Source organism: Sciurus carolinensis, chromosome 1, assembly GCF_902686445.1.
Source record: "Sciurus carolinensis chromosome 1, mSciCar1.2, whole genome shotgun sequence".
Classification (NCBI taxonomy): Eukaryota; Metazoa; Chordata; class Mammalia; order Rodentia; family Sciuridae; genus Sciurus; species Sciurus carolinensis.
The window spans coordinates 47,841,927-47,869,290 of NC_062213.1; the positions used below are offsets into that span (position 1 = coordinate 47,841,927).

The 27,364-nt window shown below is 38.3% G+C and overlaps 1 long non-coding RNA gene across 4 annotated transcripts in view; it reads left to right on the forward strand.

Moving 5' to 3' along the window:
* The window catches only part of LOC124985009 (uncharacterized), a 122,106-nt gene that overhangs the window by 79,226 nt on the left and 15,516 nt on the right, over positions 1 to 27,364 (forward strand). For 3 of the 4 annotated variants that reach the window (XR_007108768.1, XR_007108774.1, XR_007108773.1), the window contains exons 3-4: positions 25,786 to 25,878; positions 26,262 to 26,324. This is a non-coding gene — a long non-coding RNA (uncharacterized LOC124985009). Of the gene's footprint in view, positions 1 to 13,449; positions 13,547 to 25,785; positions 25,879 to 26,261; positions 26,325 to 27,364 lie in introns of all 4 variants that reach the window. The other variant, XR_007108771.1, reaches the window with a different exon arrangement.

Genomic DNA, 27,364 nt, shown 5'->3' on the forward strand with positions numbered 1-27,364 from the left:
GAACAGCATCACTTGCATGTTGTAAAACTCTGACCAGCCTTTCTGGAACCCAGACTGGAGTCAGTTGATCCTGTGGGAAAATACAAACAGACCCTCGGACCCAACGAAGGACTGGATCCGGTCCTTTCCAACAACCTGTCAGGATATCTTTCCATTTTGCCCATACTTGAGAAGTATAATGGGGATTATAATGTCGATCAGCTGCAGAATGGCCGTCCCTATCCAGAGTTAAGAAATTTAGAATGAAAAGAACTAAATTAAGTTTATCTTTAGGAGACTTGTAGGAGGCTCCTATTCCCCCTTTTTGTTTATTTAGACAATTTTTTAAAGTAAGATGTGCTCTTTCCACAATGCCCTGTCCCTGAGGATTATAGGGGATGCCAGTGACTGATTGGATGTTAAATGTTTGTAAAAACAACTGGAAGCTTTTGGAAGTATAAGCAGGACCATTATCTGTTTTAATGACTTTAGGTATGCCCCAGCCAGCAAATGCTTGTAGGCAGTGTTGAATGACATCTTTCACTTTTTCTCCAGAATGAGCAGAAGCCATAATGACTCCTGAAGCAGTGTCTACTGACACATGTACATACTTAACAGTACCAAATTCAGGAATATGGGTTACATCCATCTGCCAAATATGGCCAGGCAGCAGTCCCCTGGGGTTAACTCCAAAGGATTGTACTGGGATTAAAGGAGCACAATGTTGACAATTTTTTACTATTTGTCGAGCCATACATTTAGATATAGGAAATTTTCTGCTCAAAGTAGTGGAATTTACATGAAATTTTTCATGAAAGAGTTTTGCCTGTTCCTCTATGGAAAAAACAAAAATTGATTTGGTGGCCATATCTACCAAGTCATTAGCATTGGCCAAAGGTCCTGGTAAATTAGAATGAGCTCTAATATGTCCTACATAGAATAGATGTTTACGCTGTAGGATAAGGTTTTGTAGCATAGTAAAATAAGAAGCTACCGTGGACATGGAAGAAATATGGGGTACCGTCTCAAGAACCTGTAAAGCGTTAACGATATATAAGCTATCAGATAGAAGATTGAATGGCTGATTATCTGCTAATTTAAAGGCTAATATTACAGCTGCAAGTTCAGTAACCTGTGCGGAGTTGGGTGGAACTATTATGGTGTGAAGTTGTTCACCGATAAGTACTGCACCTACTCCATTTTTGGAACCATCAGTAAAAATGGTTACACAGTCTTTAAGAGGCTGGACACTAGTCACTTTTGGAAAAACTATGGGAGTATTTTTACAGAATTGAATCCAGGGATGTTGGGGATAATGGTTATCGAACTGAGCTGAAGTGGAACAATATAATACTGACCAATCATCATCATTATTAACCATTTAATTTGCTGAGTGGAATAAGGAGTTATAATAATAGACGGATGGATTCCAAAAACAGTAATGCAAGATTCTATTCCCTTGAATATTACCTGAGCAATAGCTTGGGGATATGATTGCAATGTTTTAGCTGGAGAGCTAGGGAGATTTATACTTTGCAGAGGTCCTCCTTGCCAAACTATGCCAAAAGGGGTATGTTTCTCCGAGATTATGATTAAACTTAATGGTTGAGTAGGATCACAACGATCAACGTAACACTGCTGAAGTCTATTCTCTACTAGCTGTAAGGATATCCGTGCTTCAGGAGTAAGTTTCCTAGGGGAATTCAAGTCAGGATTACCTTTTAATATATCGAATAAAGGTTTTAATTCCCCTGTGGATAATTTTAAATAGGATCTAATCCAGTTAATGTCACCTAAGAGTTTCTGAAAATCGTTCAAGGTATTCAATTGATCTGTTCTGATGGTCAACCTTATTGGTCTAACTGTAGTAGCAGTGAGCCTTGTACCCAGATATTCTTGGATCTCCTCTAATTGTAATTTTTCAGGGGCTATCATTAGTCCTCTCTTTTCTAATGCTTGAATCATAAATTGTAATGCTTCTAACAAAACTTCTTTTTCTGGATGGCAAATAAGTATGTCGTCCATATAGTGATAAATCAACAATCTCTTAAACTTTTGTCTAGTAGTTGTTAACGCTTTATCTACGTATATTTGACATATAGTAGGACTGTTAGCCATACCTTGAGGCAACACAGTCCATTCGAATCTCTGGTCAGGCTGAGTGTGATTAAGAGAGGGCAAAGTAAAGGCAAATCTCCAGCAATCATTTTTGTGCAAGGGTATAGAGAAAAAGCAATCTTTTAAATCTAGAATAATAGTAGGCCAATTTTTTGGTAGTGCAGTGACAAGAGGGAGTCCACATTGGACGGGTCCCATAGGGTACATTTGTTCGTTTATGGCTCTTAAATCATGTAATAACCTCCATTTTCCTGATTTTTTCTTTGTTAAGAATATTGGAGTATTCCAAGGAGAGGTAGAATGTTGTAAATGACCTGCTTGTACCTGCTCTTGTACTAACTTATGAGCTGCCTCTAGCTTTTCTTTTGTTAGGGGCCACTGTGGAATCCAGTGAGGCTTATCATCTTTCCATATTATAGGGATTGATGGTTTATCAGTGGCCCCTAGGAAAAACCCAATCCATGAGAATCATTTTTTGGTGGAGGTAAAGGCAGTGGTTGGGTAGATCCTTGGCTATGTCTTCCTAATCCTTTTTTATCATCATAATTCATATTTTGTAACATATTTCTTACAGGAGTCCCTTGGTAAATCTGGTCAGTGGTGAGTTTCATATCCATTTGCTGCAGGACATCTCGTCCCCATAGGCTAATAGGAACATTACAGACATATGGTTGAAATATACCTGTGTGTCCCTCTGTATCTTTCCATGATAATGAGGAAGCACTTTGATTGGGGCTTTCTGCTACTCCTAAGCCTCTCAAGCTCTGAGCTGCTGTGATCAATGGCCAGTGCTTTGGCCAGACCATTGCGCTGATAATACTTTTGTCTGCTCCTGTATCTAATAAACCTGTAAATTCCATATTTCCCACTTTTAATTTTAGGAGGGGCCTCTGTTCCATATCCATAGTAAGGTTTATTAAAGTGGTTCCTGTTGATCCAAAACCTCCTTGTCTTTTATTTGTATTTTCACTGGGCCACAAAGAATGTTGACTGGGCAATATAAGCATTTGTGCAATGCGATCCCCTGGAGAGATGACCTGTAATTCCTTTTGGTGAAGAGACCAAGGCTTTTATTTGTCCAGTGAAATCAGGATCAATAACCCCTGGGTGTACTATAAGTCCTTTTAGTGTTGAGGAACCTCTACCTAGTAATAGCCCTACACTGTTCTGTGGGATTTTTTCATGCCAGTCGGTATCAATCATCTGCACCCCCATATCTGGGGTTAGTATGAGTCTGGAGGTGGCACAGATGTCCAATCCTGCACTCCCTGAGGTGGCTCTGCGCTCCCCTTCTCTGTGGGAGGATACCACCGTCGGGGAACTTGTTGAATTACCCCGTATATTTGTTGCGGGCCCTGGGGAGGGCCCTGTCTCCCGTTTTTTTTTTTGAAGTTCAGGATTCGACCCTAGGAAATTATCCTCCCTATCTCTAATAGGCTGACAGGCACTATTCCGATGACCTCCTCCTCTGCATCCTGGACACAGCCCTGGGGCATAAGGTGTAACAGATTTTACTATAGTTATCTCTTATCTTTTGTTAGAGCATTATCTCCTTGCTGCTGATTTTGTGCATCTATTGAAACGTATTGGCCTTCTCCTATTAACATTTCTATCGGGAAACCTTGCCACTATGTTTCTGCAAGCAGTTTCAACAGCTATTTCTTACTACTGAGCTTCCCCAATTAGCCATTGTTCTCCAAATAACACTGCTCTGCATACCTGTCTCCAATAGTCTTAACTGCGTCTTTAAAGTTTTTCTAATGGTTGATGGTATCTCCATTTGCTCCTCAAATACGGGCAGGTTCTACAGATTTTGAAGCTCTTTTTATTAGGCTTAGGTTTCTCCTACCTTTTTCCCTTGTTCTTAAGTTTTCACTACCACTTGGTTATTTATTTTTTGGGGGTTCTTTATGTTAAACTTAATTCCCTTTTTTCCCTTGTTCTTAGATTTTTTGAGCAATTATTTTCTAGGTCACCACCACTCAATTTTTCCTCACTTTATTCTCTTTAAGGGTTCTGTTCTGTTACTATTAGATCCTGTTCATGAAGATACCCCTTGTGGCACACTAAGCGGCTTTTCTTTACTTTAGCTGTTTTTTTTTTTTTTTTTTCCTCAATGGCGTCCCATTGTTTTTCAATGGTTCCCTGAGGGGTTGCCGCACCCAGACCCCATTGCTACTAATCTGAATAGCTTTAGTTATGGCAATTACAATAACAGTGGCCTAGCTGCCAGGAGCAAGGAGATTGCTGAAGGGAAAACTATCAAGTGCACATTAAAATTTTTATAGCGGCTTTTCACGTAGGACCGCTTCAAACATGTTTCTACTTTCACTTTAATTAGACCGCGTTCCACGCGCCAGGACCGCTAATGGCGTGTCCCGATACCGGACCACCTTCCGTGTGTCCTTATTTTTATTTTAATTGGACCGCATTCCGCGTGCCCCCAGGACCGCTGATAGCGTGTCCTGATACCCTTTAACTGGACCGCATTCCGCGTATCCGGATAGTCGCTTTACCGCGAACGTCGAGGCGCCTCTCCTTTACCTGTTTACCTTTTTTGACTTCTTTACCTGTTTACCTTTTTTGACTTCTTTACCTGTTTACCTTTTTTGACCTTTTTACCTGTTTACCTTTTTTGACCTTTTTACCTGTTTACCTTTTTTGACTTCTTTATCTGTTTACCTTTTTTGACTTTTTTATAACCGGTTTAGCTTATTAAAAAAAATTTTTAAGATATCTTACCTTGTCCCTTTTATATTCCCGGGTTTCGGCACCAGCTGTCGCGTCCCCTCTGCCCGCAGAGAGAGACACGGCAAATGTCTGAAGCTTTGGAAGTTTATTGTGCACAGGTTCTTTCCTACGCTTCTCTTATCCCTAGCTTCTTTGCACTTTCAGCTTTCCTTTTCCCAGCTCCTTCCACTCCCGCGTACTCCCTCCTTCCAGCTCCGCTCCCGCTGCTGCCGCGGCCGCCGTCGCTGCTGTTGCCGCCGCCGGTTCTTCCGCTTCTTCCGTCCCTTCCTCAGCTTCTCCCTTCCTCAGCTTCTCCCCCTACTCTCCCACCCACCAGGCTTATATACACTTCAGTCAATCAGGGGAGAGTACACAAGATAAACGCGGACAGCTGCAGGCACAGGACGGGTGCACGAGGGGGGGGCATGCCCTAGTCACATCATTAACTAGCCAATTATTGGAATTCGCTGGTTGTTTACTGTATAACTGGCCGCCTCTAGCTCAGCGTCAGGCACCATCTTGACCACGCCCGAGGCTGGGGTTCCCGGAAAACCCCACAATTCTTAAAATAGGACTTTGATAGTCATCCCATCATTATTGACTGATTTCTTTTTCTTATGATGATGTGGAAGGCCAGGCAGGAAGGCTAAGCTCAGACATAGATGTCCATATCTATTTAAATCTCACTGTACATATTTATCTATATTTCTATAGGTATCATTAGCCACTAGACTGATACTTTTGGGGACAACCACTCAAACTTGCAGGAAAAAGAAAAGCTGCAGCCTCTTTAGATGACTGTAAATCTGTGTCTAAAATTGCTTTTTGCTTCACATGAGGCCCACCAGAGACTTTCAAGGTGATCTACAAGTAAACTCTGTGCAAGCTAATCTTGCCAGGACATGCTGACCCATCCTTTTAGGGGTGTTCCTCTCTGCCCCTTTTGAACATGGGATGAATAAGGAGACAGGATGTCAAACTGAGCATGCTCAAGAGCATGCCTGCCTCTGAATGTGACAGTGCCAATAGAAATAAAGTCTGTCTTTCCAGGAAGTTTCCTTAGACACTTAATTTTTAATTCAAGTTTTAGTCCTTAAATGGGAAAGTGCCCTAACTCTTGAGATTTTCCAGTTGGGCTTATTGATGCTTGGATTTGTTGATCTTCATGTCCCCATCTTAACTGCCATTTGAAGATACTTTCAGTTGAGTGGAATGAGCTGATGCTCATCATCAGAAGTTGTTTTTTGCAATGTGGATTCTATATTACTCTTCATTTCTGTATTGTTTATTATATGTGTGTATTTTTTTGCAATATGTATAATAAGAAAAATGAGAGATTACACTCTATGTATGATCTATCACAATGAATAAATGCATTCTCCTGTCATATACAACTAATTAGAACAAATAAAATAAAAAATTTAAAAAGCAAGTTTTTTATTCAAGTAAAACTTGATAATGCTATGGGTTTATTCAGGCTTATAAGTTGATATTTTGGACTGAATGTTTCCCACTTGGTTGTTTCCCAGGAATATGGGGGTAAGGATGCAGGGGGAGCACAGATGTTTGCTGAGGGAGAACACAGATGTGTTGAGGCCTGCTATAGTTTGCATGTGGAATATTCTCTGAAGGCCCATGTTTTAAAGGCTTAGTCCTCAGTATGGTACTATTGTGAGGTGATGGAAACTTTAAGAGGTGAGGCCTAGTTGGAAGTCTTCCTTTCAGTGTGGGGTATTAACCTGAAGAGGATATTGGGACCCCAGTCTCTTCCTCTTTCTTTCACTTCTGGCCATGCAGTGAGCAACTTCACTCTGCACTCTCTTCCCTAAGGGACCTTACTACAGGCCCAGAGTAACATGGTCAATTGATTATGGACTGGAACCTCTGAAACCATGAGGCAAAATTAACCTCTTCTGTTTAGAAATTGATTATTTCAGGTGTTTGTTACAGTAATGGACAACAGATTAATACAAGGTCTTTTCTCTTATACCTGACTTTGCTTTTCCTCAAATTTCCCCTTCTCCCTTTGATTTGCATTTTGTTCTATCAACCACTTACTAGCTGTTCCACTTGAGGCAAATTACTTGACATCTCTGTGACTCAGTTTTCTTGTTTACATCTTAGAGTTGTAGAATGCTCAAGGTTGTTGTGAGCGTTGAGTAAAATAATGCTTGTAAAGTATTCAGTACAGACTGGTCACATCCTAACCAAGTAGTCAACAAACTTTAGCTGGTATTGTTAGTTCATTCCTAGCCTAGAAAACTTTAGGTAGATTTTGTTCTTATTACAATCAAATTAAAACACAAAAAGTATTTTAAAAATACTGGCATTTACAACATGAGGGTGATGTCAACCTTCCTGTTACAGAGAGCTATGGAACTAGAGGAGCTATTTATATCTCTAAGGTGGATTTAAATGTGAGTTGCTTAGGCTCCATGAAATTGGCCTAGTGTCTTCTCAGGGCCCTTTCTAGTCATTGTAAAGGAGAAAAAAATTAGAAGTTTATTATACAATGACCAAAAATGAGCACATAGGCTATCTTTGATTCTGCTCAAAAATGGAAATTTTACACTTCACTATTTTAATAGTGCAATTGAAATGTAGGTTAAGTTGACAAAGTATCTAAAACTTTCTAACTTGGTATTAAAATTCTTGGAATTTGTTTTTAAAATGCTGTGTGTGTGTGTGTGTGTGTGTGTGTGTCCACCTGGTAGTAACCATTTTATGAAGTCAATACTTTAATGGAAATTCTATTCCCTTATGATACTATTTCATCAATATATATTTTATAAGTGTATAAATTTTCTTTAAGCCTTTCTAAACATTACAATTCATAATTTAAACAGTAATATAAAAATAATAGTAACAGTTTTTTTTTTTTTGTTTTGTTTTGTTTTGTTTTGGTACAGGGGATTGAACTCAGGGGCACTCAACCACTGAGCCCCATTCCCAGCCTTATTTTGTATTTTATTTAGAGACCAGGTCTCACTGACTCACTTAGTGTTTCACTTTTGGTAGGCTGGCTCTGAACTCGGGATCCTCCTGTCTCAGCCTCCCAAGCCACTGCCATTACAGGCATGTGTCACTGTGCCCGGCTATATTAAGTTTTTTTAATTAGAGTTTAAACATATTGTTGTTATTTTCTGATTATTTTTTTCTTAAAAACAAAGTATTGGCAGTAACAGTAGGGGTCACTGTAGCAAAAGAAACCAGACATTAAAAATGTCTTTTTTTTTTTTTCTAGGAAACATTACACATTACAAGAGAAATTATAGTCTAATTTGTTGGAACTCAATGTGTCCATCTCAGATCTCCTGACTTTGAGGAAGGCAGGTTTCATTTAAACCAACATCTTACTCGGCCTAAAACATCTTCATGGTAGGTTTATGTCCTTTTGGGGAAGTAGTCCTAATTTTTACATACCTTAAAGTCAAGAAGTTCTTTTATAAAGACAAAATTCTACCATCTAGATTTTGACTCATTTATTCTTATTCAATGTCCAGAAAAATAAATAATATTCTGATTGCATATTTCCTCATCAAAAATATCATTAACTATATAATTTACTTGTGAGATGGAAATAAAAGCATTTATCATATGAAATTGATGGTATGAAATAAGGTATGAGATGCATTCATTCTTCTACTTAATCAACAAATCTGGGTGAGCCCCTACTATGTGCCATTTATTGTGGACAATGTTCCTGGCCTCATGGTGCTTTCAATCTAGTGAACTTATCCAGGTTTCTACTCACAGTAAGCTTACTTTTAAAGAGTAAGGGGCAGCAATTATTACATTCTTAAGCCTAGTGGATTGCTGTGAAGCCATGTTAATATTTAGCTCCCTGAAAATTCTCCAGAGGATCTCCCCTTTCCACTTTAAGCTCACATGGTTTGAGAGACAGAGTCCTTTCCAGTCTCCGCATGTGGGCATAATTCTCAGCTCTGGTCATTGAGGGTTTTATATCCCTCACAGGTTAGTGTTCTAACAAACCAGGCCCACCATAGTCCCTCTCCTGCTTCCCTCTGGACCTGACTTCCTGTCACTCTGGCCTCACACATTCTACCTATACACCCCATGGTGGTTTTGGTTATATTGGCCTCTTCCTAACATGCCCTTCCCCTGCCTCTTACTTTATCGGTTCCAGCCAGCTCCTAAGCTCTAGCAAGTCTCCCCTCCTGCCTGCTGCATGGCTAAGCTGCTTTCTGAAGTCCTCCTCAGTCTCTGGCAGCCCTGTCTGTAGCTGTGTGGTGCTTCCATACTTTTCTATCAATGTCTCATCTCCACTTCAGAAGGTACACTTCTGGTGTCTGAATTTAACTGCTCTGTGTGAGCCTGACACCTTGCCTGACATCTGGAACATACCTGACACAGGTATGTTGGCTAAAGTACTTATTAGCACCAGGCATGTCTTTTTGTATGGATTGCATAGTCCTAAAGGAGGGTACTTCAAGTGACTAGGAGCTGAATTATTTAAACACCCTTCTCTTTGAGTCTCTGAGAGAAGACCAGGTGCATTCATTAGTTTGCTCAGGTTTGCCTTAGGGAATGGTCCCAGGACTTTATCCAATAGTAGTTATTGAACCATGTATGGTCCAGGTCATTCACACTTGCTGTGTTGTTTTTCTTCTCTTGACTTCACTAGTGTTTACGGTCTGGGCTATTAATTTGGCAATTAATCATGTACCATCTTGTGGCATTTCTTCTTTGTGATGTATGCTGTACCTAGCATGTGAATAGGGACAATTCATTCATTAGCATATTGAAAGTTTTAGCATGGGAAAATCTTTTTGAAAATTCATTAATTGTTTGTTTTTGGCAGGTTGGGGATTTATTTAGGCTGGCAGCAGAAATGGGCCAGTTTAATGACCAAAACAATTTATTGGAAGTCTATTCAGGAATTCACTGTATTGAAAAGAGGACTGTAGAATCAGACTGTATTGGAAAAGGCAGCCCTGGAAGTTCCCCATGGCAGCAGATGGCAGAACAGTGTTGCACAGGAACCATGGTTGGTGAGAACGCTTTCTTCCTTCCCTTCTACCCTCAACCTGCTGAAGAGTCCAGGGTCCTTGGAGACCAAATCCAGGCTGCGGGCTTACTTCTTAGCTGTAGTGAACTCATGAGTGGGAGGAAGTAAGGCAAAAAACCTCCAGGAATTCTTTGGGCTACTGAGAGACACCAGGATTTATGATGGCTCTTGAGGAGGTCTCAAGAAAGGAATGGATCTTGGGTAGTCAAGAAATGATCAGTGAGTATCAGGACGCATGCTAACTTGTTCACACAGGCTAATCTCATCAGTCTCAGCATCCACAGTTTCCTGACTGCATGGCATTATGCAAGTTCTTAACTTCTGTGGAGGACATCTTTTCTCATCTATCAAGTGTGAGTACCAATATAGAGCTGTACGTAATTAAGACTAACTAAATAAGGTGTCATATGAAATCTGGCTATTACAGCATCTGTCACATTGTGGGTACACCATAAATGATAGTTATTGTTGGTTGATCTTCGTGTACATACTATGAGGCTGTGATGTATACATGAGGAAAATAAGCAGTAATTATTTTCTCTGCCTTTGAGCAGTTTGTGGTTGAATCAGAACAAAAATTACCTGCGATTTAACTTAAACCTCACAACTACCTGGGATTAGATATAGGCATTTTTTAACATCCCTTTTTTTATGTGTATAATCAGAGATTTGGAGAATTTAAGCAACTTGATAATGGTCACTTGGCTCTTATGTGGCAGAACTGAGGCTTGGGCCAAAGTTTCTTGAACCCAATGCTCTTTATATTTGGAGACAATATATCACAGTGAAGGATAGAGTTACTTAATTCAATTCCAATCAGAAATTTTTATCAAATATCTACTATGAGAATCTGATATGGTAGGAGTTGTGGAAAGATTTAAATAAAATTAATGCATAGTCCCTCATCTCAAGAAGTTTATAGGTCTCGGGAGAAAAAATAGACATCTATGCAACTTAGTGAAATATAAGATAATACACAATAAGTTCTGTACTTTGCATTTAGTTCTTTCAATTAACAGCTATTGGATACTACCATCAGACTCTGTATTAGGTGCTGAGATTCAAAGGTTAGCAGAATGATAAATAAGCTATCCTTCCAGAGGTTCACATGTTGTTGGATGGAGCCCAACAGGAAACATAAAGCAAATATACACATAAGATAATTTTAGACATTCAGAAGTGCTGGAAAGGAAATGAGCTTTTGTGACAGTGACTGGGTATAGACCTTTTTCCATGGAAGGCCATTCCAAGGGTCTGAAGAGGTCAGTTATGTGAAGATGTGTGGGAAAAGTATTCCAGGAAGGGGGAACAAGTGAAAGGACTGGGAGGGTGGGGATGAACTGAAGAGTGAAAATGAGCCCGTGTGAGCTGAACATAGAGAACATAGAGAACAGAGAGAACAGCAGTTCACATGTGATCTGGAGTTGTAGGCAGGAGTCAAAAAATGCAGAGCCTTGTACACTAGACTTAGAAGTCCCTAATCTTTTACTTTAAGTCTAGTGAAAGGCCCTAAACATTTAAGCAGGGACATGATATTATTTGATTTGTTTTGTAAAACAAATTACATTGGCTGCTGTGAGGAAATATAACACTCACCTGGGGCTCAAAGAAGAGAAAGAGTAATATCACTTGGAAGAAGTTAGAGAAGGCATGGAGAAGGAGAGTTCTCTGATCAGTGAGATTGCAGGGTAGGTGTTCCAGGGAAAGAGGACATCATCATTGAAGGAAGAGAGATTGGGAGGCGTGAGGCGTGTTTGAGCAACAGTGAGTTTCCCAGGGTGGCAGAAGCATTTGATGCCAGGGAGGATGGGGGAAGCAGGGTACCAGGCTGTTTCTGGACCGCGTTCTCTAGACAACTGAAAGGCTCTGCATTTCAGATAACGCTGGTGAGTGTGTGAAGGATATTAGGGAAGGCAGGAAGACCACCGATGAGGTGCCTGCAGTAGGTCATTCGAGAGATGGCAAAGGGCTGAGCAGTGAGAATGGAAAGGAAGAGCCAGAAACAAGAGCTACTGGCATGAAGAGCTGGCTGCACCCCATGAAGATCGGGGTGTGAGTGGCGAGGGGGAATGAGAATCTGAAGCCAAGTGCAAGGCAAGGGAGGGATGCCCTTTTCTTTGAGAGGGAGGTTGGAGGATAGGGTGGAGATTTCAGTTTTGAACAAGTGGAATGGGAGGCATTGGCAGGACTCGCGCATGAGGATGCTTAAGAGACAGCTGGAAAAGCAGAGCTGGAGCTCAGGAAGTGTGGCCTTTAAGAGCACACCTATCCCAACTAATTTCTCATAATCTGTGAAAAATTTTGTGAATTTTTAGATATTTGCTATTTTCAAGAAGACAGAAGTTTCACAAGTGTTTGTCAGAACCAACTGGCATTTTTCTACCAAAGGAAAGGTTTTCATCTTCAAAAAAACAGAACGTTCAGTAAAGAGAAAGCTGGTGGATGATTTCTACTTCCTTCTCTCACTTTGGAAGCTGAGTTATCAGACGTGTTCAGGCACAAGGAATAACATTAGGGAATATTATAATGCTACCCTAGTGTTGAAAAAGTTCTTGTAAAAACCCTATAATTGATGATAAAAAGCAGACAAGCTCTTGTGTCCCTGCAGAAGGTAATAGGAGGGAGTAGTAGGATGCACAAGTTGTCTTAAAATTCATGTTTGACTATTTTGATTGTTGTAGTAAAATATCAGACACAAAAGACTTGATCTGGGGACCATTATAAACTGCTAAGTGAGACTCTTTGGTAAGGAATTACAAAGTTTGAATTTGGAATAAATGACTCTGCAACATAGAAGGTTCACGTCCAGCACCAGCCACTGCCTGAGTGGGAGCCTCGCTCCCTGCTGCTTCTCCTTAGTTGCATGTTCCTTTCTTTTGCGACAGTTATGATTTCTCCTCATGAGCCAGGCAATAACTTTTTTGCTCATACTAATTTGAAGGTGCGGATATGCCTAATTCACCAACAAAGGTCATTTTTAATTGCTCTCTCTAGTGTCTCAGGACTGCATTGTCACTTATCCAGCGTGACTCAGCCTGGGCACGGCTCTGACACACTGAGCTCCTAATAGACCAGGCTGGTGTCACAGGCTGACTGGCCGACTAATCCACATGCAGCGGGGAAAGAGAAATGAGGCTGCTATTAAGGGTGCCAAATCCTTAGCTGACCTCCATGATCCAGGCTAGAAAAGATGGCCCATTCTGAGGGAGATCAATTAATTTTGCAGTGTTTCTATTATTGTTGTGACTATTGCCTTCCTGGTTTTTTTTAAATTTTTTTTTAATTTTTCCATATTGTTTTGGGAGGACTTGGATATAGACACATGCACACTCTTTGCAAAAGAACATACTGTAAGATCTGGGGCTAGAGCTCAGTTGGTAGAGTGCTTACCTGTCAAGCACAAGGCCCTGCACTGCAAAACACAAAACACAAAACAAAACAAAACAAACCAAGCAAACAAACAAAAACATATTTAATGAAGGTAGTTCAGGCAGTGTGGAATCTCAGTAGCGGGTGCCTTGGGCAAGTCACTTGGCCTCTAATTCTTATCTCTCTTTATATCGCCTTTGTGTTTCAAACTCATTCTGTGTCAGGTGCTTGTATATGCTTTACGGCAAGCTCAGGAGGAAAATGCCATAACCCTTGTTTGGCAGGTGGAGGAACTGTTAGCTTCTCAAGGACACATTGCTGGTAAGTAGTGAATTTGAAATCTTAACTATGCCAACCCCTTCTCAGAGCCAGTGCTCTTTAATTGCTCTCCTAATCTTTCTCTCATCAGTAAAATATGGGGGATAATAACACCTGTCTTAAGGGTTGTTGTACAGATTAAGAAACAGAAGCATGAAGAGTGTGGTCCCTTGCCACACAGTAGGCGATCAATCCATGGCTGACAGTATTACTAAAACGAATGAAGAAAACTCTCCACTGGAGCATCCGTAGTAGCGAAGTCCTTGATGGAATGTCCCATTTGACATTTCTGTGTGAATTACTGTGATGGTACCAGCACTTAAAGCAGAGGGCAAGTAACCCCACTCAGAGGAATGAATCTCTAGTAGTGAATGTTAGATCCTGTAGCATCTGGAGGGAAACATGTTTCTGTGCAATTTTGAATAATCCTTATAACTCTCACATCATTCCCTATTGATCCCAGAATACTTTCTCTTTGATAAGATTTATCCTAGCAAAAATTAAACTGCCAGGTTCAAAAGTAAGTTGAGGCTGTGTACTGATGGAGGTCAAGGGAGGCTGGAGTTCCAGAATAAGCGTGGGGAGCAAAAGTCAGGTTAGCAAAGTACCATTCCTGATAGTGACAGTGAATGCATAAACAAATGCCAGCAACAGGAGAAAAAGCAGGAGAAAGAGGTTTTTAGATTTTTACTAGAATAACAGCTACAGGGTGAATGTTGGTCTAGAGAATTCCTGGTTAGGACACATAAAGCAGAGTTAAAAAGAATGTGGTCTGGTCATGTATATAATTAGTGTTTAGACATTTAAGAGGCCAATGGAACAGAAGTGAGGATGTATTGTTTCTAGTGAGAAAGGACATCAAGGGCTTTATTTAATGAAGACTGTGACCGACTTGACACTAAGGAGAGTATCTTATTGGCTTTTTTTTCCCTTGTGGTGCTGGGGATTGAAGCAAGGGTTTTGCACATGCTCCGCAAGTACTATACTTTCCTCTTTTATTCACCCATATGTACCTAAGGCACATCCTGTCAGAGGGAGCACCCCTAAACTTCTGTTAAAGGCATAATTGAATAATAATGAACATGACTATCAGGAGGAGAGAATGAACAAGGTTGACTTGTCAAGATGAATGCTCGTCTGGTCTTGCCTTAATTGGCTAAACCCTTGGAAATTGCCAATGGGGAGCTTGACCCAGCTGGCTGCCAAAGGACAGCAGATCAATCTGCAGATCATGGAGCTGCACTCCCTAGGGGCGTTCCTTGGGGCAGGAAGCAGGAGAAATCGGCTAGGACAGATGATGCCCTTTTCATTTTGTGTCTGGTGAATGGTGGAAGATCTAAGGGCAGATGGGCATCTTGGATGGAAGTGATTCGCAAGACTGAATTCAAAATCTTAAGGGAAAGGAGGAAAGACAGGAGAAAATTATAGGAAGCATTTGCATTTTGCCAGATCCACAGCACAAGCAGGAAGGATTTGACTGCAGTGATGTTCAAGAGACAAAGACGTTTAGGAAAGTTGGTTTTTGTAATCAAAGCATCATCTCTTAGGACTAGGGACCAGAAATTCCAGAGTACAGATATCAAGAGGAATAACAAAATTTAAATGACTTATTTGATTATAACAATAGCCCTATCACAGAGGAATTTTTATTATCTGCATGTATAGGTGCTGGGACTGAAGTTCAAAGAGGATAGAGATTGTCTACTGTCACATAACTAGAACTTCTCATTCTTCTGATTGTACATGATGTAGAGTTACACCGGTCTCGTAGTCATATATGCATTTAGGGTAATAACGTCTTATTCATTCTACTATCATTCCTACCCCCATGCCTCCGCCCCTCCCTTCACTCCCCTCTGCCTATTTTTTTAGTTTCAGTTTAGTTTTTGATAGTTTTTTTTAAGTTTTGATATAGATTAATCAACTTCATATATTGATAACCTAAAATGTATCTGATAGGTGCTCCAATTCACAGATTCATAAGAGAACTAATACTTGTTTTATAATAAAATAGATAATATATGAAATTACATGTGTAAACAGGAAAGGGGAAAATACATTTTTCTCAGTATTATCTAACATTCACTGAATGAGATATGATATACATGACCAGATGTATGTGAAATAGTACCAGACTAACTTTCTGAGACCAACTCTATGCTTGATGCTGGGAGAACTTTATAATGTGTAATCTACTATGTATAACCTTGAATATAATAATTATTCATACTCTAGAAAGGAGGACAGTGATGCTGAGAAAAGTTAGCTGACCTCACAACTAATATATGGTAAGACAAGGATTTGAGTTCAGTGGTTAAAGCCACCCTTTCAGTAAGTCACACACCCATTTTGTAAACTTTATGTAGCACCAAAATGATAAGGTCAGTCAGGGTTCATTGCATGACACAGAAACCACTCTAGGTATTTTAAGTAGGTAGGGATTTAGTTCAAGGATTTTGGAGCTTATAAATTTATAGAAAAGGTCAAAGGAGTGGATTGTAGGCTAAGCTTCCTACACAAGTCCTAGAAATATACAGAAGTGGTACCACTGGAATCCAGTGAGAACTATGCCCAAGCAAGAACTATGTCTACTGCTTCCCCAACTGTCTGAGGAATCTGGAGAATGGACAATTAAAATAGTTATCTAGGGAAATTGAATCAGGAATCTACTGCTGCTGCTATTGCTTCTGGTTGCTCAAGAAGCTGGAAAATAGATAATGCAAAATTTCTGTAGGTAAACCCATGACTGTCTCTGCCTCAATTCTATGGTCTACATGTTACCTGAGTATATTAACATGGGGGGAACATGATTTGCGTATAGAACTCTAGCCATAAGGGAGTCTGGGGAATTCAAAATTTAACTTTTCAGCTTTTCAATTAGAAAAAGAACACCATTCCAGGACAGGTAATGTTGTTATTCAAAATGCAGTAATTATTATCACTCACTTATTATCTTTTAACTTGGTGGGTAACGAAATGGAGAACTAACTTATCTTGCAATGCTTACCTGATCTTTCAATCTTTTTGCTCCTCTTGATAGCAGTAGGACACTCCCAAAGGAGAAGGATCTCTGCTTTAGATATAGCTCCTCTTTTTATCAATGCATAAAGCAATTTTTGTCTAACAGCAGTTTTATGGTTGACTGACTGTACTGAAATGTAGTGCTTTACCAACCATGAACCTTGACATGTTTATAACAGAGATTTAATCTGAAAATATGCAAGAGGGAGGCTTCTGAATATAATTTATAATCAGACCAACTTTCATGTAGGTGTTGAACAGCCTATAAAATTAATACTTGGGCCTTGAATTTTGAGGTTAATTTTGCCCTCCTTCAAGAGACACAGTGACATTAGTAGGTGAACTGAAGGTTGAAATCCCAATTGCTTTGAATGGACATCAAGCCTTATGAATTTGCATTAGTACTAAAAACAGCAGGGGCATAGTATAATTAACATATATGAAATTCCATTTTTTAATACAAAGCAAAACCTAGAATGAACTTTACAAAGGACCTTTGGATAAACACTCTGTTATGTCATAGCTAACAGTGTCATGGTCTTTGTTATTATAATTGAAGATCTTTATTTCTGGAAGTTTGTGGGTTTTTTCTGAATTTCCAAAATATACTTTATTATGTGTTGACTTTTTATTCCTTAACTCTTTGAATCATGTACTATTTAATGGAACGAGTTTTTATTTCTTCTCCAGGGCACTCAGTACCTAAAATTGAATAGCAACTTCACATGCCTACATTTGGCCTGAAGTGTTTATACACTTTAATTAGTGTTGAAATATTTCTTAACTTTCAAAGCACTTTTATGCAGACCATAATCCAAAGCAAAGGGGAAAATAGTACTGTTCAAATGACTGCTCTGTTCTAAAAGTACTCAAGAAAATTCAACTTTCAGAAGAGCACTAGAAGAAGGACTAAACAGTAAATTCCGTGGTAGTAAAAGATGATTCAATATTTTGCACTCAGCAATTTGAAGTGTGCTTCAGTTTTTATTTTAGTTTTCTTGTGAATCTTTTCTCAATAAGATTGTCAAAGTAAATTTTTGATGGGAACTTAAATGTTAATCAGTGGAAAGAGAGAAAAATATGCAAGGAAAAAAACTAATCACATTACAGAATTACATTGCAGATAAACTCAATAAGTGGACTTTTTACATGGTTGAGGGGTGCTGAATACCAACAGTGGCACAGTCGTATGTAGTATGTATGAGTAGGTGTGTGCTGTGGTAGTGTGGGCCTAAACGTAAACGTGTTTGTACTCCATCCAGGCTCCGTCAATGTGTTTGGGGAACTGTGTTTCTGAATCTGTCTTGGTCTGTCGTGTGTCATGTGCAAATGGATGTGAGCAAAAGTGGGGTGTGAATGAACACGATTTTGTTCATTTGTCTGCATCAAAGAGCCTATGAGTGAGTGTGTTTGCATTTGGATGAAGCAAAACTCTTACTTATTTGTGTTGTTATTATTGTTTCTAAAACGTTTTATCACGAATGTGGATTACCAATGTCCTGCTTAGTTTTCAGCCATCTTGTCCATTCACCTTCACCAAATTGGTGAGGATCAATAAGGATCAGAAGGGAATAGTAATGGCCACCTCATCTTCAAGCACAAAGCACAAAACATGAGATGTGTCTAGTTCCTCAGCAGGAAATCTCAGTTCTAACGTCAAGGCTGACTATTTTGCATATTGCATTATACACATGTAATATATATTACAGTATATATAAAATATATATGTATATATATTTTTATAGTACAATTTTATTAGCCATAGTCTTTGTTATATATTAGATCTCTAGACTCATTCATCTTAAATATCTGCTACTTTGTAACCTCTAATCTACATCTCCCCATTTCCTCCCTTTACCATTTTTTTCTCCCTGTGAACCACTGGAAAGTAAATTACAATAACAATGCCCCTTTATCCCTAAATATTTCATGACATTTCTCTTAAGAATAAGGATACTTACTTTCATAAATAACACAATGATTTCACCTAAGAAAATTGACACAATTCTACAATATCATCTCATATATGGTATGTATTCAGATCACCACAAATGCCCTAAAGTGTTTCTTATAGCTTTCTCTTTTTTCCAGTCCCCGACCTAACCAAACTTCATGTTTTACCCTGGGTTATGCCTGTTTAGACTTTTAACCTTGAATACTATCTCCTTCCTCCCCACTTTTGTCTTATCTAATTAACATTTTTTTATAGGATTGATAGTTTCAGAAAACCAAAAAACAGGAAGCTTAGTTAATTCAAATGTCAATATAAACAATGAGTCATCTTCTGGTACAATATGTTCCATGTTTAAGAGCTGATAGGTGGTTCACCTGAAATTCAAATTTAACTGGGCGTCCTGTATTTTTGTTTTGTTTTTAATTGACATATAATAATTGTATTTATTTATGGAGCCAAGTATGATATTTCCATATGTGCATACATTGTGTAATAATGAAATTAAGGTATTTGGCATATTGATCACATCACATATTTATCATTTCTTTGTGGTGAGAGCATTCAAAATCCTCTCTTCTAACTCTTTTTAAATACCTAATTCAATATTGTTAATCATAATCAACCTAGTGTATACATAGAACATCAGAAATATTTTCTCCAATCTAACTGTATCCTTGTACCTCTTGAGTAATTAATCTCTCCATATCCTCTTCTTCTCCCCTATCCTCCCTAGTCTCTGGAAACCTTTCTACTCTCTTCTATTACATCAGCCTTTTCAGATTTCACAAATGAGTATAAATAAGCAATATTTGTCCTTCTGTGTCTTAACACAATGTCCTCCATGTTCACCCATGTTGTTGCAAGTGATAGTACTTCATTCTTTTTACGACTGAACAATATTCCATTGTGCATGTATAACCTATTTTCTTTATCCATTCCTTAGTTGATGGACAATTTAGTTGTTTCTCTTTCTTAGCTGTCAAGAATTGTGCCAGAGTAAACATGGGAGTGCAGATGGCTCTTTGACATAATGATTCCACTTCCTTTCGCTATGCACCTGGTAGTATGATTGTTTGATCATTTGGTAATTTTATTTTTAATTTTTTGAGGAAACTTGTCACTGTTTTTCATGATGGCTCTCCTAATTTACAGTCCTTCTGATAGCGTCTAAAAACTTCCCTCTTTCCACCCAGCCAGTAAATGGTATCTTGTATTCTTGATAAGAGACATCCTAAGTGGGATGAGGTAATAATGATGGTTTTGATTTGTGTTTTCCTGATTATTACTAATGTTTAGCAATTTTTTCATATACCTATTTTTTCATATATCAGTGGACCATTTGTAGGTCTTCTTTTGAGAAGTTTCTCTAAGTATTTTTGTTCATTTAAAGGGATTTTTTTTCTTCTGTTGAGTTCCTGATCTATCCTAGATATTAGATCCTTATCAGATGCATAGTTTGCAAATATTTTTTCCCATTGTGTACGTTGTCTCTCCCCCTTTTGTTTAGTTTGCTGTGCAGAAATTTTTAGTTTGATATAATCCCATTTGACTGTTTTTGCTTTTGTTGCCTGTGCTTTTTTGAGTTCTTATTGAGGCATTTCCTCTAAGTTTTCTTCTATTAGTTTTACCCTGTCAATTTTACAGTAAAGCCTTTAATCCATTTTCTGTTGATTTTTGTTTATGGCAAGAGAAGTCTAGCTTCATTCTTTTGCATATGTATAGATAGTTTTCCCAGCACCGAACTATAATTCCTCTAGTGCGTATTATTGGCACCTTTATAAAAATTCAGTTGGCTGTCAGTGTGCAGATTTTTTCTATTTTCTCTATTCTGTTCCATTGGTCTATGCCTATTTATATACCAATAACATGCTGTTTTGGTTACTATAGCTTTGTAGTATATTTTGAAGTCAGGTAGCAAAATGCCGCCAGTTTTTATTTTATGGTTTTATCCAATGCTTTACAAGTTAAGTTTACCCTGAAGTGAGGAAAATAATCCTGCTCTTCACAGTTCTTCTATATGCGCTATTTCAGCAAATGAGAAACTTATGAAAATGACTTAAAATTTATAGTCTCTTCATTTTGGAGAATGACTGAAAAGAACACTGGAGTGAGTTGGACATTGTCTTAGCTGAGAGAAGTAAAGTCACTGATCTTGGATTGGAAGATGAGGCAGAGGTAGTGAAGGGATAGAAGAGGAATTAGTAAAGGAGGATAAATGGAGAAATTCTAGTGAAATTTACATGAGAACATCAAATGAAAAACTGTCATTAATTTGTGATACTAATATATTTGTCAGCATAACTGGTTACAGCAGCAGCAAATGATTCTATAGAGACCCTACTAGGTGAGTTGCAGTGGAGTAGAAGGTGCTGAACTTTACAGACCTATAAATCAAAATGACATAAAACTTAGGAAGAAATGTTAAGAGTTGTCATCAGCTTCAAAAAGTCTTAGGTGAGGACTTTTCCCCGTGATTCATGAATATTAAAGCCCATTTGGGCAACAGCATTCATCTAAAGAATTGATGCAAACAAGAGCAAGGGAATTACATGACAGAAACATGTGAATTCTTTGTTTCTCATCCTAAACTTTTACCTTCTGGTAACCACCTCTAGAAATTCTTCCATGGAAACCTATTTCACTTTTAGGGTTTAGTGTTGCCCTTGCTTCCCTGGGCACCCATGACTGGCTTTTTCCTATATATATCTATGCATTGCATTCCAGTCAGGTCTTACTATGCAGGGCACATGATAGTTGAAGCAAAGTGAATTACTACCATGTGATTTTGAAGATATGTAAGAGAGAAATGCAAAATTTGAAAACAGATAAATAAAAGTTGACCTGACCAACAATGAAGTCAACAACTTTGTCAAAAATGCACTGTGTTTGAAAAAATGTGTACCTGCCCCTTACCTAAGTCACTGTGAGTGTGGTACCTCTCTCCCTTTCTTCTTCATCTGTGGCTCTAGGTTTGATTTCAACTGTGGATCATTGCCCTTAGATTTCTGACCCAGACTGCTCCTTGAATGTCCTATGACTGCTTTCTCCCTTAAAGCAGCACCAATATTCCTTATGCTTTCATGTTTTGCTAGCTCAAGCTCAAATGAGTTAGGAGAGTCTGCCATCTTATAATGAATATTTATTGAGTGCCAATCTGTGGAAGAAGTCTGAGGCTCACTTTTTCCCCTTTATAGTGACTATATCATTCAGGGTTCAGTCCAGAAAACAAAAGTACCTATGTATTCCAAGAATAGACGACTTGAGAGGGACTTTGAGGTTCATACAATCATCAGAAGGTCTGGAGAACAAAGGGTAACTGAGTCCATGCTACTACATCGCTGAAATAATTGGTTCTTCAGTCTCACCTGAAAGTCACTGCAAACCTCCAGCTTCTCTTGGAAGCTTCTACCAGCTGTGATGATATGTAGCATTTAAGTGAGAAGTTTGCAAAGGTTACTCAGAGGTGTCTTTGAACCTCATGTATGCTCATGCACATGGCTGCCTCTGGGAAATTATGACCTTTGCACACTTGTGGTCATTTTTTTTTTTTTAAATAAATGGTTCTGCCATCACAAATTTGGTTTGCGTATCAAGACTGATGATATCCATGCATGTATCAAGAGGCTGTGAAAAGGATCATTCCTCAAACAACCAGGCTTTCTGGGGACAGCAGGGCAGGCTCCCAAGTAGGTCCAAAAGTTTGAGAAAGCATGGAACAGGGATTGGCTTTTATTGTGGTTAGGAGGTAGGATTGTTATAATATCTGCAAACACAAGCCAGAACTTGCAGGGTTTGAAATTACCACTGGTGTCCAAGGAAGGTGTGCTCAGGCTTTCTTAGCTTTCCAAGATGTGGGAGAAATGGAAAAAGGGAGCAGTGGGATTAGAAAACTGTCAGCACTCAAACTCGAAAACTGGAGTCGTTCTTTTTCTTACATGTTTACAACACTATCCTGGAATCATCCAGGGAGGTGATTTAGAGGCAGGGGGTGGCGAGGCTGAATTAAAAGCCAGAAATCTAATTCCTGGGGCATGATCTCAGGCTCCCTTTATGCCAGGTTACCTAGGCTAACAGGGTACCATGTTACTCATAACACATTATTATTTTTTATAAATGAAGCAATCATTTTAAAAATTTGAATCATACCCATTTAAAAAACCAAAACAGAGGTCAAAAAATTCTCTTAAGCATAAAAATAAAAATAAACAGTAGGTGATCTAAGTCATAAATCATACTAAATCATCAACTAAACTTGAAGAAAAGGTTTCCCCACAAAAGAGGATTAGCATTTGAAAACAATTTTGGTTTCTTCTTTGGGTAATGCACACTATTAAAGACAGAGTCATACTTTCTAAAATTTCTCAAAGATGAATGTGTATGCTGAGGATAATACACAAATTTGCATATTATCCCCAGTATTCACATTAACTGAAAACTTCAGACTCGTTAATACAAATTAAAAAAAAAAAAAAACAAATTATGTACATTGTAATGGTTTAGTTTTAATGAGAATTCCTTGAGAATGGGAGATCTGGTCCTTCAAATAGTTTGGTTCAAATATGAAAAGACAGAATATTCTAGAAGCTTAGATTTTTTAGAAGTTAGCCACCTCTGTAATTTGCAAAGGACTCCCTAAAAATCCCTGGTGATACAAAGAATTACCAGAAAATGCCTGCTGACGAGATAAGCACTGGGTTGGGTTTTGGGGATAAAGGATGAATAAAATGTGTGCTTTACCTGTGAGGACTCATAGTCTACCCACATAATTCTTAGGATTAAAGGATTCTAAGAATTCAAGGAATAAAAGTCTTCTGCAGTTAAAGCCAATGAGTACTTAGTCTACTTAGGAGCCACTTCCACAAAACAGCCTACTGCTTCTCCATGTTTCAAAGGATAAAATCAGTGGAAAATAAGTCCTAAACTTCAGTGTTATTTCCTTAAACAATTTCTCTAAAATAAAAGAAAGACTAACCAGTCAAGGACAAATTCTAATTTGGTCTCAAATGCTGTCCATGAAAGACTGATGACAACTGACAGTACTGTCCAGCATTTTTAACACAACACTGATTTTCATTTGCAACACACAAAACAGTGACTTGCTGCTTGTTGAAGTCAGGCACCTTTGAGAGATGCTTTATTGTGTATTCTGAGGCACATCTTTCCAGGTAATGAGGTGTGAGAATGACTGATAAGCACATAGAATGTGCAAGAGAACAAAATAATAAAACAAGCAGGTTCACCTTCGTCACGAATGCATATGGTAAATAAACAAAATTCTTTCACTAGAAGCGTTGAGTATGGGACTTGAAAATCTTTTAAGACTTTTCTTTTGAATTAGCAGTCTAGATTTGCCAGTTAATTTGATTCTCTAATCATTCTGCTCTAATTAGTGAAGGGCTTTTAACATGTGTCATGTAATGTAATTGTATGAACAATAACTTTATGTGCAATGGCTGATTTTTGTAGGTGAACTTAAAAAAAAATTAAATATATTTTCCTTTTCAAATGATGATGAGTCTAGCATGAAGATTTGAGGCAGATGTGTGTAAGGGTGGGGGGAACTTATTATTACTTTAATTGGATGACGCCGATTTTTGAAAACATTTTTGTAGGGAACATTCCTTAAGCTTATCTGACAGTAGTCACTGACACCATGGTGTAAGTAAGCCAAACAGTCTGGACAGAGAAACTGAGGTAATGGTAAAGACTCGCCATGGAATGAAGGTCTTTGTAGCTGTTGAGGCTGAGTTTGAACTGAGGGAGGCCTCGTTCTGTCATGCATCACAGAAAGCTGTGATGTGAGCTCGCCCACGCTGCTGCCTTGCCTCATACTGTGTGCAGGAGATTGCCATTGCCCCAGTCCTTTGTCTCAGACCTGTTGCTGGGCAGAATTGCTTAGGCATGCTTGTTTACACTAACTGGATCCTCGACATATAGTTCACCTATAGGCTGACTCTGTTATACTTTAATAAGCATGTTAACCTGATTGGATAAGGTGTCTATATATGTCCTGTGCAACCCTAAATAAAATTAGATCTTTGCCTTCAGAGCTCAATCTCTGATGCCTGGGTAAGCGCGCTGGGTAAGGCTAAGAAGGGTAGGCATCGTTGGTCCTCACCCTCAGCAAACCCATCTCAGAACATCTACACTTTTTGATTTACCTTATTTCATTTGATCCATATAACAATCCTATGAGGAAGACAGAACACATATTTCTTTCTGACCATTTTACAGAATAAAATACTGGTATTAAGGAGGTTAATTATTTTTTAAGGTTGTAAGTCTGGCTACTCATGGAGTCAACAGAGAAGCTGAATCTACATGTTTCCAGTCCAAATCTCCATTTCCATGCAGTGCTGTCTCCTTGTGAATGTATCTGACTAGAACCTCTGATTTTGAGTTCCTAATGTATTTTTGACACTTTTAGTACTGTGTATAGTAGTATGTGCTGAACATTTTTTAACCTTTGAGGAAAAGTATTAATCTGAATCCAGAGAATTTAGAATAAGGATGAAGTAGTACCAGATTACCTTTACTAAAATACATACTCTTCTTTAGTTATTTTAAATGTTTGTGAAATTACAGAAAAGTAAAAAGAAAAATAATATTCATGTGTGGAATTTTTTCCTATGTTCTTGTCAAACTCTTTAATTTAAGGAGTTGCAGTAAATTTTGGACTATAGAATTCTAGTCTTCTTTAAAACTGACATTAATTTTTTTTTTGAGGACATTGAATGTTTTATTGGCACTTCTATTATTATTTATGGCAGTGTGTTAGTTAAACTTTTTGATAGACTTTATTTTTTAGAGAAGTTCTAAGTTCATAGTAAGGAAGTTACCATTGCTCAGGGTTTGTAAATTCATTCTTATGTTGCTGTAATACATATAGTTTCATAAAAATGCATTGAAGGACAGAAAAGGTTACAATTAAATGTCAGACACTTTAGTGAGGACACACATGTTGTTTTCCATTAAAATGAGTTTATATTGATTAAAATTAAAGATCTTTATTTTTGCCTGAAACACATGTAAAATTTCAATGGTGGTTCCTTAAAAAAAGTTTTCAGATAAATATTTTACTATCATAGCCTAAGTGTAATCTTGTAAGTAATTTTTTTGCCTATGGGTCACAATTCACCATTTACCATGTAAAGCAAGGAAGTTTGATATCCTGAAAGTAGTGAAAGACTGAGTTTAATTTTCTACTCCACTATTTACTAATTGTGTAAATTTGCTATTCCTTGTTCCTGGAATCCTCTGCTCCCAGATCTTCATTACTATGACTCCTATTCTTCCTTTGGGACTCAGCTCAGATATTACCTCTTCAAAGAGAGCTCTCATGATACCTTCCCCTGCCTGTGTAAGTATTATTGTACTTCAGATGCTTTCTCACAACCCCAGTTTTGTCATGATTGTACTTATAATTGAAATTATCTTGTTTCAATTTTTTTTTGGCATTTTATTGTCTCTTCCCTTCCTTAGAAAGTACGCTCATGAAAACAAGGACCTAAACCATTGTATCACCTGTGCTAAGCAGTACCTGGAACAACATGGGTGCTTTATCAGTACATGTTGAATAAAAGAATAGTTTTGGGGAGGTCACTTTCTTAACCATACTACAGGATATTTATATCTGTCTTATAAATTTGTGAGAATGAGAGGAGATAATGTACTATTTTTGAAGACTATTTTTGAAGATAATGTACTATTTTGAAGCATTAAAAATAATTATTATATTCACAGCAAAGAAACATAAATTGAGATCTGCTCGAAGACTGATGGTCTTGAATTTTTAGTTTTTACTAGGTGAGTACTAACAAGATCTCTGCTCTTTTTTCATTAGGATACATTAGCATTCTAAAATAGTCATTTCTGAACTCAGCAATTTGATAATTTACTTAGATTTACTCTTTTTTTCCCTCAGATCTCTATACCTGTCTGTAGATATCTATGGACTGCCATGATAAGAGATAATACCCATGATAGTAACATTAAAACAATAAAATTAAAACTGTAAACCTTAGACTCCTGCTATGATGTTTAAAAATTAGAATGTTTTATGTTTCTCTGAGGGATAGAGTTTTATTTCCTAGCTGGGTTTTCATAATCTACATTTGCCCCTGGTTTTGTGTGGGTTTATATAAGGTCATAGATATTCTTTGTGGAATTAAAATGAAAATTCACATGTGCCTGATTTTTCAAGAAGTTAATTGTGAGTTCTTAGGAGGATTTTATTTGGGCCTGGAGCATTTTAAGGATGAAAATCACAATGTCAGACATTGTGTGCATGAATTCATAAGGAATTATATGACTTCTTAACTATAATCAGGGCTTATTTTGAAAGTTCTGATACATGGATAGGAGAACAGTCTGTTCTGTATATTTATTTTATTTTTTTTAAAGAATTATCATATTTTGCCAAATAGAATCATATTGAATCAGAGTTCTAAAGTTCATGGAGTGTCTCAGCAGTGCACTGCCTTGTTTTAGTGTAGGTCCTCCAGGGACCTGTTCTTTTTTTTTTTTTTTTTTTTTTGCGGTGCTGGGGATTGAACCCAGGGCCTTGTGCTTGTGCTTGTGCTCTACCAACTGAGCTATCTCCCCAGCCCCAGGACCTGTTCTTGACGTGAACTGTGCTATGAAATCCAACAGAGCCCCTGGGGTCAGCAGCAACCCTGCGGGAAATGCTTCTTCCTGTGGACTTGTGGAAGTGCGGGTCAGCTGACCTGTGCTGGTGTCCTGTTTATTGTCTGCTGCAGGAAGTCAGGACATAGGTGTGAGATCTTACTTCACTAGAAGATCATAAAGACTGAACAACAGGGCAAAACAGATAGCTTTCAGGATGT